At 38.5% G+C, this 18,158-nt stretch overlaps 1 long non-coding RNA gene across 3 annotated transcripts; it reads left to right on the forward strand.

Moving 5' to 3' along the window:
- Positions 1-1,406: 1,406 nt before the first annotated feature.
- LOC148406665 (uncharacterized) lies at positions 1,407-16,758 on the forward strand. Of its 3 annotated transcripts, none has more exons than XR_015864029.1 (5): positions 1,407-1,751; positions 5,216-5,376; positions 12,225-12,271; positions 12,365-12,709; positions 16,275-16,758. It is a non-coding gene; the product is annotated as an uncharacterized LOC148406665 (long non-coding RNA). The 3 variants fall into 3 exon arrangements; XR_015864030.1 differs by having other exon boundaries at positions 12,564-12,709; XR_015864028.1 differs by lacking the exons at positions 12,225-12,271; positions 12,365-12,709; positions 16,275-16,758 and adding an exon at positions 5,444-5,654.
- The last annotated feature ends 1,400 nt before the right edge of the window (positions 16,759-18,158 follow it).

Genomic DNA, 18,158 nt, shown 5'->3' on the forward strand with positions numbered 1-18,158 from the left:
GGCTCCAAACTCATACCGTTGCATGTTTGTCATACCGTTGCATGCTTGTCCTTTAAATCAGTGGTCCCCAACCTTTTGATCCCCACGGACCGGTCAATGCCTTAGATTTATATTGCGGACCGGGGGGGTTGCTGGCTGCTCTAAAAAACATATCCTTTTCACTATATCTGTAATATCAACAGCGGCCAGAGGCGGCGCGAAAAAAAAAACAAAGAGTAAGCACAAACGTATGAACTGGAATTATTATGCTACGTTCATATTTTTCAAACTGCACCTACAGGTAGTTAGATGGTAAAATGTCAGTGATTTAAAGACTTATATTTGAATAAATCTATGCCATGTTTAGTTAAAATTTAAAAATTACAAGACGTAATATCAATATTGAGTATTGGTACTTGTAAAGGCGAGCCGTCTAATTGAAAAAAAAAAGAACTTGCACTTCAATAATGCTAAATAAGTACCTCTCTGACAATGCCAATCACTATATCAACTTTTTGCCATGATGAAACTACATCAATTTGTGTTTGCTTCTATATTGCTTTTGTTGTTTTGCTTTGTTGTTTGCTGCCTGGTCGGCACAGCAAATGAGGAGTTCTCAATTGCCTTACCTGGATAAATAAAGGTTCAATTAAAAATGAACTCTACCAAGCGTGAAGGAAAAATGCATTGTTTTAGTTGCCATTTGTTGGTTAGGGGGATTACATAAAAACTAATTAACAGATTCCCCTGAACATTTGTGGAGGTGGGAACTGTGCCAAGGAATAACACTTTAGGTTTTGGTGCAAAACTTTAGAAGAATGCTGATTGAGGAATTTATATATACTGTAATAACCCAATAATACAAAAATGATACAACTTTTTAAATTCAGTTTTAACTTTACTTAACAGCAGTTTGTGTTCCAGAGTGCTGTTCAGTTTATCAAATTGGAATCATTTTGGATACATTACTATTGACTTACCATAGTACAGTATTTTTAAGACAAACTTGATTTAAGACACAGTTTCATTGAACAAGTATTGGAATATTAATGTTTCATATACAGTAAAACTCCTCTACAACAATACCTGCATATGCAAAAATACCCCCAGTGTGAAAAAAATCCATGTATTGAAGCTTTTAACATTTGAAAGCTGTTGCGTAATACGAAATGTTTTTTTCTGCATTTGCCTTGCACTAAAATTAACTATGGCGAAAACAAGTCTGCAACTAAAGTCTAGCTTATTTTATGCTTGTCGTGCCGGCACGTGTTTTGTAGCACTTAATACTCAGAGCGTCTTTCCTCCGCTGTCAAACGATATACTCCCATACTATAGGTGACAGTAAATAGAGTCTACAGCATGCAAACAACACCACTTTATAACAGAGGTAGAGAATCCTAGTCGATTCAAACGATCTAAACAGATTCCTCATCTCTTTCCAACGTGGTGCTCGCCAGGAGTTGTTTGCGGTATTAAGGTCAAAGTAGTCCTTTTCAGACAAATCATAAAGGTGTTTGTACCTGCGAACTTCCATAAGCAACAGTTAATTCGCCATGTTTTCAGCTCATAAAGAAATTCCGGAAGTGTTGCAGAAAATCTGGCCCACGTGGTGGGGCGTGGTTGCCGAAATAACCTCATTTTGATAGGGGGAGCCGCGCGGATGTCGTCGAAGTGTCAAGCTTAAATCAAGTTTAACACTGGAAGTCAGGATAAGAGTAATAAAGATGAAAGACGGATGAAGCAAAGTCAATGACATTATGCAAGAAATTAATGTAAGTAAGAAAACGAATGCTTATTTTAGATTTGACAATTTCTTTCTCTTTTTCAATGTTGGATGGTTTTGTTCTTTAACTTCAGCCACAGTGTAGATTGCACGTTTTTTTGTTTTTATGTTTACGTTCGAGACATAAATTTGCTTTGGTGAACAGTCCCCTTTTGTGAAAAAAATCTCGCTGCAAACATGATTTCGTTGTAGAGAACTGTACTGTATACTGTGCACTGAATTATGACGCACACCAAGTTTTAATGGATACCGGGTTATAAGGTGCCCCCAGGCTATATGGCGCATTACTGCACATAAGGGAAACGAACCAGTACAACAAATAAGGAAAAGTTTATTTGACAATTTTAGATTCTGTTCTACTGTGATGTTTATGTGTGTATGTATTTCTGCTCATTTGTAAACAGATGCAAAGTCACCGTGTTTTACTGATTATAATATGAAAGAAAATAAAAAAGAAGACATTAAAATTACAAATGAGTGAAAATCTGACATCCATACATAAAGTGCACCTGATTATAAGATTCACTGTCTATATTTGAGAAATTTGTTGTATTTTGTGGAATCTAAAGTAAATTTACAATCCTTTCATTTTTTCATATGGCGGTGTACTTTTTTAAATTTATTTCATTGAATTGAACTGAAGTGTAAACTAAGCTCTGTGCTGGTGCTTTGTGAGTAGTAAAATGGTCATATACTATAAATGTCATATAACCCAGTGGGCACCATATATAGAATTTTCCCAATATTGTTCTGCTATTTGAGACTGCAAATTATAATTCATAATGCCTTATAGTCTAAAAAAAAATACGTTAAAGGACTTTAAGCGTGCCTTATAGTCAGAAAATACAGTAAAGGATTTCAAGTGTATCTAATAGGCCAAAAAATATGTTATCATTAATTGTTGCAAGTTTACATAACATAGTGGCCTCAAATTTAATGGATGTTTAGAATAAATCTGATTAATCTCACCAAAGTATTGCTTGAAGACATAAGGTTAAAAAAGGTTGAGGAACTTTCTCCATGTTGGTTTCAATATACAACCTGTTACTCAATCATACCAAAGTGTTCACCCAAAAATTTCCTAGATTTAGAAACTTTCTGGACAAAAAGTAGTAGTGAAAGCAGTTTTAAGCTTCCTATACAGACGCTACATGGCTTCCTCTGCTTCGTGACCTGTACTAACACCAGTCTGTGATTATCAGAAATGGCAGGAGAGTGCATGGTTTAGTGCTAAAATCATCAAACGCAGCAGCAGACGAGATATACAATGCTAAATGAGTAACCACAGCTTAAGGTTCCAACAATAAAGGGGATATAAAAGGCCCTTTCCCTTGTTAGGAGCATAAGGGGACTTTTAAGTCCAGTTAAAATGCCTTATTAATTTATGTGTATAAGTACGAGTCTGTGTCTGTTTCATGAGGCCAGGCGGAGCCACCGGCGACACAGCTGCAAACATTAGTGGGGCAGTGTGCCATCAAGCCATTCATCAGCACTTCTCCCCTCTGACTCACGAACATCCATCTATGCCTCATACTCCATATTTTGTCAAGTAGCCACCATGTAATGTTACTCACCAGTGCTGAATGAGCCGGGACATGTAAAGCGGGTGAAGGAAGCAAACATTAGGTTGATTGCAGAGCCAACTGGGCAAAAGTTAAGCATTTTCCAGTCAGGATTTGACTGAAAGAATTCTGCAGGTGGATTTGCATGGGCTCATCTGATTGGATGGAAATAGGCAGCAGCGCTATGAGATACAGTCATTCACTAAGCTTCTTTCCTAAACAGCATTTAATTATGGAACATTTCCAAATAAACATGGTAAGTCTCTTAAGATACATAATACGTGGGGAATTAGCATTTTTAGCTATGAGCGGAAACACTTCATCTGAAAAAAATGAGCATCTTTGGCTAACACACTTATAGGCAATAATATTGTAAAGGTGGTATACTGTTAAAAAAATACAACTTGTATTTTTTTAGGGGGGGGGTGTCAGTAACAAACATCCTGAGTAAAAAAAAACAAAAACAAACAAAAAAAAAAATTAAAACCAAATTGTTTTCGAGGATTCTGTGAGTCACTGTGCCTTATGAATTCTAGCCCTAAAAAAATACAACTTGTATTAAAAAATACAACTTGTATTTTTTTAGGGCTAGAATAGTAATTTACCATATTTTTCGGATTATAATTCATAGTCCGAAAAATGCAGTATGATAAAAAGCCCACCGTTCATAAGGCACAGTGACTCACAGAATCCTCTAAAACAATTTGGGTTTAATTTTTTTTTTTTGTTTGTTTTTGTTTTTTTTTACTCAGGATGTTTGTTACTGACACCCCCCCCATACCAATACGAGTACTCAACTCTTCACCAAGATGCATAAAGTTTCATAAACCAAAACAAATATAATGACAGAGCATTTTAAAGCAAGCTCTAAAAGTCCTCCTGAGACCCAGCCTAATCACGTGTGTCCCTTCTACTGGATATTGTTTTTTGGTCCAACACATTTGACACATTCAAGCAACCCTCCTACCTCACCTTCTTGTGTACAACCGATCAGAATTCTACCTCTGCCAGTAATCTAATATGGGGTTCTAATTCAGGTAAGTTTAGAAAATGGCATTTGTGAACTTGTGACTTGCTTTATTGGTCTCGATTTTCTGTAAGTAAATTTCCCCCCAAATTGCGACTTATAGTTCAGTACAAGTTACCGTCATTTCCCAATTATGAGAGGCACTTTTTTTTTTTTTCCAAAAAATGAAGACCAAAAGTATGGGTGCGTCCTATACACAGTAATTTAAGGATTAGATTTTTTTTTTTGTGACACCATTTATTTAAGATTGATCTGTGCATTGTGCATTTTTATGTATTATTCTTACGTATTCTTACTTACAATAAGTACCGTAACAGTACGAGCTAGAGGGTGTGCATCATTTGGTTGTTCGCAGTCAGTGCCTGTTGCAGCTAACAGCAGCTAATGTTACGGCATTATTTTTAATAAAAGAAGTGAGCAGACTGAACCAAAGTCCAAGTACATCTTTGTTCACACACAGCAACATTACTAAAATGGAGAAGATCATGTAAAGGTTATGATATCGCCAGCTGATTCAATTAAGAGTGGCAAGGTATGGACTGGCACCAGACCTGTTAGAGAACCTGTAAAGATATTACATGTGACCCTTTTGGCATATACACACAATCATAAACTTAATGGAACATGGATTGCGCGCAACTTTGGGTATTTATGGGAAAATGAACTCGAGCTGCATCGTGAGGAAAAGGAAAAACAACTGCTTAACCCTCAAATATAGAATTTACGGACATAAGAAAATATAAAATATTGACAAAGATGAGATGTATTCAGTTTTGCCATAGTTTCTACATTGTTGCCAAATTGTTGGTGCGTCTTATTGTTACATTCCTACTTCTCCATCTCACTCTTTCTCTTCTGAAACAGGTGTGTCCCCGGTGGGAGGGCAGAGCCACCAGCCGCACACCTGAGTGCCATCAGCCATCACTGGGTTATTTAAACACGACTGGAGCAGGAGGAAGCTGTTGGAGTATACTGCTATACTGTCAAGTTCTAAAGGTCCCACGTATGCAATTGCACCCGATGCCGTGAGTATTTCTGTTGCAACTTTGTAAGTGTGTTTTTGCTCGGATCTGTTTTGGTTGTTACTTTCAGCTCCGTCGGCTGCCTCCAGCTGGCTGCCTTCCTCCCCATTGTCGGCATATCGGCGTCAAGCCATCAACTACATAGTTTTTCTATGTCACTTTCATTTTGACTTTGACAGGCGTGTTCACCCTGCAAACTTGAGTTGCTACTTTGCCAAGTTTATGTTAACCTCTTTCATGCGTTGCGTGCTCCCTTTGTTTAATAAACCCCTTATATTGGACTTTTTGCTCGTCTGTGTCCGGTCTGTGGTGGTCCAACTGTCGAGTTCTTGGTGTTACAATGTAACACTTATGCACAGTAACATAAAAAAATACCAGAATTTGACCCTAAAATTAAGGGTGTTTTCTATATGCAGGTGTTTCCTACTGTATATTTGAGAAATTATGGTATACTGTATGTTTTTTTTTCTATATGTTGCGTGTTTTAGCTCGACTTATACTCGGAACTGAAACACTGTATCGACCAAAAAATAAAGTATTTCTGTTCATAGTCTTAATGACCCTTCAAATGAAAATTTAACTCAAACGTAAAACTTATAACACAAAACAAAACAAAACAAAAAAACAAATCAGGTGAACTGGCTAAGCTAGCACTGGGTTAAAAGGGACTGAGTCACTGCTGAGTCTATACCTGACATAGAGTTGAAGATTGGGTAAAATGTTTGCATAGAAACTGTATGCGGAGATTTTACAGTACTCCAAGAAAAAAGTGAAAGGATCAAAATATTGTCTACACCAATTAAACTGTAACCACAGTATTAGATGACTGTTGATGTTTAAATGGTGCAATAACTATGTACCTAATTCAGTGTTTGAAAATAACATTGCTCATAGAATGCTGACTACAGTAGAGAAACCCCTCCAAAACAATTAATTCTTTCAATTCCCTTTTGTTCTTCCTTCTACCTCAAAGCTGCAGATAGTTCCACAGATATTATTTGCTGAAGTAATGGAATAAATATTCGTTGTTTTTGTTTCAATTTCTTCTAATTTCCCATCCACTGTTTCCCTTTGACATTTTGGAAAGTGGAGGGAAGGTGAGGGGGAGGAATAAGAGGAAGGGGAGGGGGTGGATGTGTTGTTCAAGTACTGCTGAATGTGCTCACATATATGAAAGGAGAAGCGTTTATTTTAGGACTCTTGTGTGGGTGTTTAAAGATTTGACACACACACACTGAAAAAGCATGCACACATGCTCAGAGAAGAGCCCTGACCTACCTTTTTATCAATCTTGTTTTGAAAGCAACTGCAAAAATGCTTTTCCTCTTTAGCTCCAAGACTTTTCCATCTAACAAAATTCTCTTTACTCCACACACATACACACGCACAAATTCAGGTCACATCAAGAAAAGAAAGAAAGCACCTGAAGCATGGTAGACAGGAGAAAGGAATTGAAAAAGAAGCTCTGAGCGGCATATCGCACAACGAGCGTCTGTGTTGTTGTGTCATAGCGTGTCAGTGTTGCCACAATGGTATTATCCTGTACAAACCGTTGTCATGGCAATAAGGTCAAAGGCGTGCTCATAAGTCAAAAGGGATTTATACTGGACTGACACCATTTCCAGTGCTGTATGTGCCTGGGGTGTGTGGTAGTGGGGGTGATATTTATGTGTGTTTACAGTCGAGACAAAATGTAATTAGTTTGGTCATTTCTTAGATCACTGGGTACAAAGCTTCTTTGCAAGGCCCTTGTTAACTCATTCAATGCCAGAGACGTATTTTCAGGTTTTTTTATGAGTCCAGACAATATGTCCTCAAAACTTAACCCATTTAAGCCCAAATTCTTCCTGGACATGAAAACATCCAAATCATATGCCATTGGTAAAGCTTTGAAATAATCAAAAACGTTTTTATTTTTATTTTTATAAGTGAAATAGTTGATGAAAAGATGTGTTTTATGACCGACCACAACAACGTAATTACTCATTGTGCAAGCACACCTACCCAATTTGAGTAAGTGCAAATGCATATATCATGTGTATGAAAAATCTTTGTTCTATGTTTATTCTAACATATTTTACTAACCTACTAACAATATTCTCTAAATACGTGACATTGCACACATTTCATCGACACTGTAGTATTTCAGTCCATGAAAAATTGAAAAATCATTTATCCTATAGAGCCTCATAAATAGAATTTTCTTTACAGTCACTTTTGTGACCGATGGGTTGAAATGGGTTGGGTTGAAATGGGTTAAGTATTAAATCAATACTTAAGTACATTAAAGACGATCATTTCTAGATTCTTAAATAATAAATCAATATTAAGTATCTGAGATTAATTGTCCGGGATGGAAAACGTGAAAATACGTCCCTGGCATTAAATGAGCTAAACTGTCCTGCAGCAAAGATGTCAATGTGTAGTTTTTTTTGTCAAATTGCATCTGTAATTAATAATAATTAAAAAAAAAAATCAGTAATTAAAACTGAAAAGAAATTAAGTTTGCGTTAAACTGGTGTCTCCCTATTTAATGGCTGTGTTTTAATTGAAGATTAAAGCTCATTATGCTATTATTTGCAACACCCCTGTTAAATTGTCTTGGCGACAAAGATGTAAATAATATGTGATTCTTTCTTTGTCCATTTACATACATAATTAAAGATGAATAGAAGCTAAGTTTGCGATAAACTGTTTTTTCTCTATTGTAATGGATGAGATTTCTATCATTAAAGCTATTGGAGCTACTATTTCTTCATAAACGAGTCATATATTTTGTCAACAAGAACATCAATTTAATTGTGATTGTTTTTATCATTATTGTATATTTATATGTATACTGTAATTTTGGGACAGGAAGGCACACCATATAAGTCACAGTCTCTATGAACAGTCACAGTCTCTATGAACAAGTCTAGTTTTGGAAAAGTTCAGATACAAGGTGCACTGGTTTATATCGTAAATCAAGTGACAAGGGACATTGAGTTAAAAGGTACATTGGATTATATAGTGCATCAAGTTATAAAATGCACTGGGTTATGAAGCACAACAAATTTTAAAGTGCATTTTTTTTGTAAGGTGCAGTGTCAATGGACATATGTGTTCTCATAAGTGTCTATGTCCATGTTAAAAGGTAAACAAAATTCTAAGGCACGTCAGGTTATAAGGCACTCAGATTTTATGATACATGAAGTTATTAAGGTATGTTGTCAGTGAACAGTTCTATTTTTGGGAAAGACACACAGGGTTATAAGGCACACCAGGGTATAGAATGCACCGGGTTACAGGACACAACAGATTATATGATGCATTGTGACTGATAATTGGCACTGTCAATGAACAGGTGTATTTTCAGAAATGTCCATATATAAGGTGCACCTGGTTACAAGGTGCTCCACAATGTGTGAAAAGGTATATTGGATCATCTGTACCAGGTCATAAGGCACATTACACGATACATTGAGTTATTGTGGTACAATGTCAATGGGCAGACCTGTTCTTGTAAATGTCCATATATAAGGAGGTGCATCAAGTTATCAGGCACACCATGTATAAAGCACAACGGATGATATGGTACATTGAGTTATAAGGTACATTGGCAATGAACAGGTCTAATAATGGAAATTTCCATATACAGTGGGCCCCCGTGTTACGAACTTAATCCGTTCAGCGGCTACGCTCGTAACTCGAACTGCTCGTATGACCGGCAAGCCAAACCTATGTTAATTCGTGAATGCGTGCAACGCGTGCAAAAACCTTAGGTAAAAACATCACGACTTTATACACATATTAAAAATGAGTAACATAATCTACTGTACAGTTGAATTAAATAACATAAATATACAAAGGAAAAATGACATTTACCTTTGGGGCGACGTGACTTGAGCTGGGTGGAGGCGGAGGGGAGCAGAGACCAACCCGCAGAATTTATTGATTTATTTTCTTAAACGGGAACTTTTCTCAAAACTAGAACATATCACCGGCGATTTCCTTCTCTTTAATCCATAATAGAAGAAGCCTCTCAATTTTGTTGTCGATCGAGGTCCGTCCCCTGGCAAGGAAAGTCTTGCCCTTAGAAGATTGCCGAGCGGTTACAGCCATACTCACGAGCCATGCGTGCGCCTCCTTCGTAGTTTTTTTTTTATTATCTCCTGCTTGGTTTCTATTGTCATCATCCTCTTACTTCTTCCTTTACCGCCACTAGCAATTTTAGAAGCCGTGTCTAACAGATAAAGTTTGCAAAGTCTTCACAACATTCCTTCCTTCCGTTTTTGACTCATTTTCTCTCCTTCCTTCCGTCCCGACCAGCTGTGCTATCAAGCTAGATAAAGGCGTTCGACCAATAGCATATCGGCATTTCTGTGATTGACGTGACGCCGGCCAATAGCATCTCCGTGAGTGAGACCGTGACTGACACCGTGACTGAGACAGTGACTGTGACATTGTAAGAGCAATATCGTTCTTCGTTGCCGTGACAAGCTTTAACTATTGATTTTGATGACGTGGCAAGGTGAAAATATATGAACAAATACAATGGCCGGCATGTCAGGTTGCTCGTAAGGCGAACGGTCTGTGCGTAAGTGGGGGACTAAAAACTCCGCGGACCACGCTCGTAAGTCGAAATGTTCGTAAAAGAGGGTGTTCGTAAACCGGTGGCCGACTGTATTGGAAATGCTGGGTTGTAAAATGCACCAGGCTATAAGGCAAAATGTGTTATAAAGCGCATTTCTGCACATTTAACAAACCAGTACAAAAAACATTAATTATAGTGTTAACCAAAGATTTTATTTAGACATGTGTATAGTACCTAATTTTTCTGTAACCAAAAGGTGAAAGTAAATGAAGAATTTTAATTAAGTTTGACCAATGGGAAAGCTGATAAAGTGTGCCTGTTTATAAGGTGCACTGTCAATTCTTGTGAGAAAAATAAGGTTTCTTAAATGTGCCTCATAGTCCCCAAAAATACAATGTATCTTTGTTCTTACGATGCATGGGAGATTTGAGTTGTTTCCTGGAGAGGAACTGTAAAATGTGTGCTGGCTCTTACAATGAATAAAGTGGGAAACCCTTCATTACAATGTAAAAGTACACTATGACATACATCACGCCACCCTCGCCTCCCCGCCCGGACTATGATACAGAAAGAGGAAGTTGACAGAGAGCGAAATTGGACAGTAACCATATTTGCCACTGGCTTTTATTATGAAATGACAATGATTGTTCAAGAAGCTGTTGTTGGATTCTCAAAGGAATGTCCCTAATATTTCCATTCTTATCGCTCATTGTCGATCTGGTGTCCACTTGGTAATTCCTGAAAATCAAATGAAAGGTGGACAATACAAAGCAGTTGTTGCCTCATTTGCAATTAAAATGCATTTCAGGCTCTTCTTCAGAAAAGACAAGATGTTAATGTGACCCAGTTACCTTGTGTTTACAAGGACAAGCTAAACATGGCACCTTTCGGCTTCCTGCTTTTGTTGTTTACCACTAACTCCCTGACCCCTCGACCCCAGTTGGCAGGGGAAGATCAGAGCTCTATCGTCTAGATTATTTTTTCTGCTTCTGTCCAGTATAGACATCTGTCAAGTCCACCATTGAAGGCATATGGGATCTATTGTGGGGATTGACCACAGCAAGGATGGCTTTGATTAAAATTCTGTTTATAATCTGGGCCAGACACTGTTTTTCCCACAATAATAATTAACTTCATCCTCTAAACATGACATTCCTGCTTTGTTTCAGGTGACAGTGTCCACAAACACTACGATCTTTCTGGGCACCCTTCTCAGGGAGTTTTGATTTAATACTCATAATCCTTTGTCTCCTCAGTGGCCCTTCCTCTTTTCTTCCCTTTCTTCGCCCCCACCCCCACCCCCACCTCCACCCCCACCCTATTTGAGATGCTCATCCATAGCGAGATGAGGCGCAGAACAATGGGCCCCTTTGGGATATGGAGTTCAGCCGTAGTATGCAATCCAGACATCCGTGAATATAAACACAAAGCCTCATTGACGGCTCCCTGGCAAGGAGAGGGGCTCCTCTTTTGAATAAGAATCTCAACTGTATGACATAGTCTTGATACAAAAATAAATTATAGAGGCTGCAGCATCAAACGAAGGGTGCAGGTGAAAATCGGCCTGGAATTCCCAAATCAAAACAAAAAAACATTCCAGGTCAGGGCAGTGTTGCAGGACAAGCTCCAGGCAGAGATCCTTCAGCTAGTGATCAAAGCCATGTAAGGGGGGGGGGGGTTAAAGTTCAGAAACAATTCGGAGGATAACCTGAGGTGGAACATGCTGTAACAAGGTGTCAACAAGCTATGGCGAAAGTAATAGACTGATGAGATCCTTTCAGAGTCAGAGACAATCGTTAAACTGAGTAATTCAAGTAGGAAATCGACACTTCATACTGGAAAACTAACCTGACACTTGCAGTCAAGCTCCAAGTGTTTGGCACATTGTCATATTTGGCTCATTTGAATGTTTCATAAGCGCCAACTGGAAGGTATGCCAAATCACCTTAATGACCTCCTCCAAAGATGTTCTGTTTTTCTTTCCATTCTTGGAATTACCATGTTTTGAGCATATGTTCTAATAACCAATGAGAAATCCAGGTCCAGAAAGTAAAACTCTGCCACAGTTTTGCATCTTTACCATATTTGACTCGTATTTGACCGGTTTCAACATTTCAAGGGCACACTCAGGAAGGAATACCAAATCACATTATTGACCTCTTCCAGTTTTGGTTTTCTTTCATTTTAAGGAATGATCAAGTTTTGAGCACATGTTCTTATCAACAATGGGAATTCTGGATCCTGAAATTAAGTTAATTCCTGCTATTCTTTTCCACAGCTGCCGTATGTGAGTCATTTGAACAATTCAGAGGCCCATTCTGGAAGGTATACAAAATCAAATAATGACCTTTTCTTGAGATGTTCTGTTTTATTTCGATTCTTCGACTTATGTGTTGATCATAAATTCTAACCGATCAGAAATCCAGGTCCAGAAAGTAAAAACCCTTGTGCTTCGAATCAAATGACATGGAAAAGAGCTCCCAAGTAGAAGCACTTCTAGCTAAAGCCAAACTGTTGTCACATGAGAAGCAGCGGTTGTACCCAGGAACAGACATGAGACAAAAGTGGAAAAGTAGAAAGTCCATCCATCCATTTTATACCGCTCATCCGAGGTCAGGTCTAGGACATGCCCGGAACATCTCACCAGGAGGCATCCAGGAGCATCCAGCCCCTACTGGACGACTAAAGGAAAGTCTGCACACCAGTGGCGGTCCATGCATTCCAGACTTAGGCCTTCTGTGATTCGACCCCTCATGTGCACAGGTATGCATTACTGGGCTGCACAGGCTATTTTCTGGAGCAATTAAAACGTATCATTATACATAATACTGCCAAAATTTAAAATAAATGATGATATTATGAATATTATGAATTATTTGTCCACAAAGTTTCATGAATTCCACCAAGTGTCATATTGGCGCGGCATGTTGGTGACGGTTGAGGGAAGCTGGATCCAAAATGCAGAGAGTCAGGATATGAGATGAGCTCAGCAAAAATATTTATTACTCGCAGAAGCTGGGCAAAACATGAAAAAAACACCAGAACAAAAGTAACAACAGAAATAAAAACCAAAACCAAACTCACGGGGGGGAACAACGACAGCGAGACAGGAAATTTGTGGAACTGGCACAAGTGCTGTGGTTGGCAAAAACAGCAATGTTTTAGACAACTAAATAACTAAACTGGCACTTTAAAGGACAAAAATTGCGCAAACACAAAATAGCTGGACAGAACAGAGGCGGCGTGGAGGAGACACTAGAGCTGGACAGTTCATGACAGGTGACACAAATTACACTTATGACAGACACTGGTGAACAACATGAACTCACAGGCCAAATAACTAAAACTCCACAAAATAAAGCCACAACAGGATAAACCCAGAATGTTACACCAGAAGTAGGCAAGCTTTAACAAGATAGTACGCTAAATTACAAATCACACTTTATATGAGAACACCGTTTTATTTCTTAACCACTAATTGAATATGAACAAATTAAAATGACGAAAACATATTAAAAATGAAAAAAAAAAATCAATCAATCAAATGCTTGACAAACAGTTGTCCAGGACTTATTTAAGTACAAAATCCATTCTTTTTTTCTTTCCTCAGAAAGACTTCAATGACTTGCTTGTAGAGTTTCTGCGTTTCATTTCCAATAATAAATCCTTTTGTATTGATATGGGCGCCAATGCTGGAAGTCGCGTCGGTCCAATTTCCGTTTTGCTCTCAATGGAGCGGAGCGTGGCAGATGGAATCGCCCTGTAAGGCAGATTTCATACAGCCTGGCAACACAAGTTAGCTGAATTGGCTAATTAACTAAAAACTCTATCATAAAACTACAGCACTGGAAGTTTCTTAACCAAATGGATATAATATGACACGAAAAGAACCGAAAATGGAGAATAATTTTATATATAAACATATACAGTTGGCCCCCGGTTTACGAACACCCTCTTTTACGAACATTTCGACTTACGAGCGTGGTCCGCGGAGTTTTTTGTCCCCCACTTACGCACAGACCGTTCACCTTACGAGCAATCTGACATGCCGGCCATTGTAATTGTTCGTATATTTTTGCCTTGCCACGTCATCAAAGTCATTAGTTGAAGCTTGTCACGGCAACGAAGAACGATATTGCTCTTACAATGTCACAGTCACTGTCTCAGTCACGGTGTCAGTCACGGTCTCACTCACGGAGATGCTATTGGCCGGCGTCACGTCAATCACAGAAATGCCGATATGCTATTGGCCGAACGCCTTTATCTAGCTTGATGGCACAGCTGGTCGGGACGGAAGGAAGGAGAGAAAATGAGTCAAAAACGGAAGGAAGGAATGTTGTGAAGACTTTGCAAACTTTATCTGTTAGACATGGCTTCTAAAATTGTAAGTGGCGGTAAAGGAAGAAGTAAGAGGATGATGACAATTGAAACCAAGCAGGAGATAATAAAAAAATACGAAGGAGGCACGTGCATAGTTAACCTTGCTCGTGAGTATGGACGGAACCGCTCGGTAATCTTCTAAGGGCAAGACTTTCCTTGCCAGTGGACAGACCTCGATCGACAACAAAATTGAGAGGCTTCTTCTATAATGGATTAAAGAGAAGGAAATCGCCGGTGATATGTTCTAGTTTTGAGAAAAGTTCCCGTTTAAGAATCAATAAATTCTGCGGGTTGGTCTCTGCTCCCCTCCACCTCCACCCAGCTCAAGGCACGTCGCCCCAAAGGTAAATGTCATGTTTCCTTTGTATATTTATGTTATTTAATTTAACTGTACAGTAGGTTATGTTACTCATTTTTAATATGTGTATAAAGTCGTGATGTTTTTACCTAAGTTTTTTGCACGCATTCACGAACTAACATAGGTTTGGATTGCCCGTCATACGAGCAGTTCGAGTTACGAGCGTAGCCGCTGAACTGATTAAGTTCGTAACACGGGGGCCCACTGTATATATATATTTAGTAAAAATCAATGTAAAATCAAATTGATAATTTATAATAAATAATTGACTATAGTTATTATAATTATTATAGTGTATTATTGTTATGATAATGTAAGGTTATTTTAGGCCACCAGAGAAGGCCTTGCTGGCCCTGATGGTCCACCACTGCTGGACACCCAGCAGAGGAAACCGGAAACTAGAAACACATTTTGACTTGACAACTTGAGAACTCTATTTTCTGACAGTGCGTCATCAAGAAAACAAAAGCGTCGGAAGCGTCAAATGAAAGAACAATGTCATTGTAACAGATACAATTATTAATGCAGGACTCTAGAAAAAAAAGGTGATGAATACATAAAAATTACTGAATTACCTAAAACGAACCGTTTTCACTTCCTAGACCTGGTTCTCACATTTTCCTCAAAACGACAAATCTAATCCAAAGATATGTTTCTTCCAAAAGATAGGATTCAGTTTGGATACATAAACCCTGATCTAATTTCTGCCACGGGCATGTAGGCGGCATACATGATATTTTCTAAATGCATCTTTTGTTTTCTTCCAGCTCCGTCCATACATTACAATGTAACATTAACGTGACAGTATGGTCGGCCACTCGATGGGCACTTGTTAAATCAACAAAAAGCATTGATATTAGTTTTTGGACCATAAATTTTGACTCAGGAGCTATCTTTCTAAATCCTAGTATCCTAACTTGAGGACATAATCTTCTTTCCAATCATGTCTCGTGTGTTTGCTGTTATGCTGAGACAAAATGGACACATCAGTGGACACAAGTGAAGAAGCTGGCTCTCAGGAGGAAGAGTTGAAAAAAATGTGTGAAAATGAGACATAAGAATGTAAAGAAGATCGGCCTGTCAAAAAATACTTCCTGTCAATTTTGCACCACTTCCTTTTATAATCTACCCACAGATACTGTAAGTGTGAGCTTGTGGTTAACGGATACCATCTTATGACACCACTCAGCAACCAGCATCAAACTTTATGACTTTCCTCACGTCTTCATCCTTTCCATCTAAGGTCATGACTATATCATACAGCTCAACCAACTCCGTATTTATTCTAAACTATACATTCCAATCCTCAGTCCAACTCAATGAACTCTGCCATAGCTGATGCCCTCCTCGATTTATATGCATGTGTGTGCTCATTATGTGTGATCCATGTGTGAAGGATTGCTCTCCGTGCCTACTCCCCCCCAACACTTAGTGGTCGTCCCATGACAGTGCTTACCTTATATGCACATAAGACAAAACCGCACACGCAAGCGCAGCTAGTGTATAACGAGTCTCGTCACCGCCTCCGACGTAGTAGTCATCACCGCAACCGAGCACATGGGTGTTTTTTGTTTTTTGTTTTTTTTCAAGGGGAGCAGAAGAAAGGACCACTTGATGTTGCTCCATCTGCGAAAGTTAAGCGTGATGTTACCTCAGGCAGGCTGAAGAAGCCCATTCACAGGAGAAAACGGTTGGAAGAGATGGGAGCGCCTGCGTGCCAGGCATTCCACAGCACACAGAGGACACATTATTATGACATTTACAAGGCCAAGTAGACAGATACAGCGTGATATGTGTGTGAGAAAACGTTGTCCCCTCGCTGTGATTGCAATGCAAGAAGCGGAGTAGCACATAAAGGAGTCCCTGGTGGTCTGGAAAATGACAGCACTCACGCACGTCTGTCTTGGTTGACAAAGCTGGACATCCAAATCACTCTGATAAGAGTCTAGCTTTGCCTGAGCACAAAAGTGTAATAAAGTAGTCTTCCTGATGATTTGGTTCCTTTTGTTGTCATGGCTACACCACTTGGTCAAGGTTGTGGGGGCAACTGTGGATTTAGTTAGTCTTGACTCTCAGCAACACTTACGAAACATGCAAAATAGTTGTGGAAGATGCAAATATTTATCCTGACCAATGACATCCAAGTAAATTCAGAGATTTTCTTCTTCTATCGATTTGAAAAAAATGGATGAAAACGGAGAATGACAGCGATGTGGATATCAGTTAGGGAGTTTTCCTCATTTTCTGGTGCCACATGCCTCCAATTTCCAATTTTGTGAACTCGAGGATCTATTATAGAAGAAGTGAAAATAAAGGTCAATCACATCTTTATGTGGACACTAATTGACTGTCATAGAGTTTGCCATAACCCGATAGACTCCTGTTGTAAGTGGTAGGGCACAAGGAAGACGTGTAAATGGAAGAGCATGTGAGAGTTGTCTGTGTGATATTACGCATTCTTTGTAAGGAGTTCAACTTTAGCCTACCACATCAATGCAAAGCCCCCAGCTGCAACTGCATTCACAGCAACAAAGATGCTAATGTATCAAGCCATAGCAAAGCTCTTTGCAAAACTAAACTTGAGAACACCCCTCATTTGAGCGAATAAACAAGACCAGATAAAACAATATTTTATTTTCATGTTAAGTATTATTTATCAGCTGATAAAAAAAAAAAAGAAAAAACACACCATTCTTCCTCGTGGTCAAAGCTAAACTTGGGGCCATCTCAAATGCAGCAGAAATTAAATGGCTACAACTGCATCTGTTCATGTAAATGACAAGAACAGCACTTTTTCTTTTCAACTCAAGAGCAATTTAATTGCAAGAAAAAATATCTTATTGCAAAATTGTGTTATCGTGACACATTCTGCAAAATATTGCCTGCCTTTTATTTTGTTAAGTGTCGTACATATACAAATTGTCATTTGTGGCACAATTTTCTGCAAGACTACTCAGCAATGAAATAAATTATGTTTACATGAGCCATCTTCTGGTGTTAGTTGTTGATATGCCAAGAGATACCACTACATATGTACCATATTTTCCGCACTATAAGGCGCACCTAAAAGCCTTATTTTTTTTAAAAAGCTGATGGTGTGCCTTATAATCAGGTGCGCCTTATATATAGATCAATATTGAAATTGGGATTCGTAGATGGGGAATGAACTGAAAGAGTAAGCTTTACCTGTTTCTTTTGTGTGTTTACAGTTGAACAAGGTTGGTCAAATTGACTGTGACTTATTATGCTATTGAGAGTTTAGAGTTATTATTTGAGGTATTATTGTTATTACTTTGAGTATTACTATATTGTGATTGAAAAAGTTTTAAAATATGCCATTAATTGAGGGTGCGTCTTATAATCCGGTGCGACCTCTATATGGAAAATGTTTTAAAATATGTCATTAATTGAGGGTGTGCCTTATAATTGTGTGCGCCTTATAGTGCAGAAAATACAGTAGTTCCAAAGTTTAAT

This window comes from Hippichthys cyanospilos, chromosome 21 (genome assembly GCF_059441005.1).
Source record: "Hippichthys cyanospilos isolate Australia breed blue-spotted pipefish chromosome 21, RoL_Hcya_1.0, whole genome shotgun sequence".
NCBI lineage: Eukaryota > Metazoa > Chordata > Actinopteri > Syngnathiformes > Syngnathidae > Hippichthys > Hippichthys cyanospilos.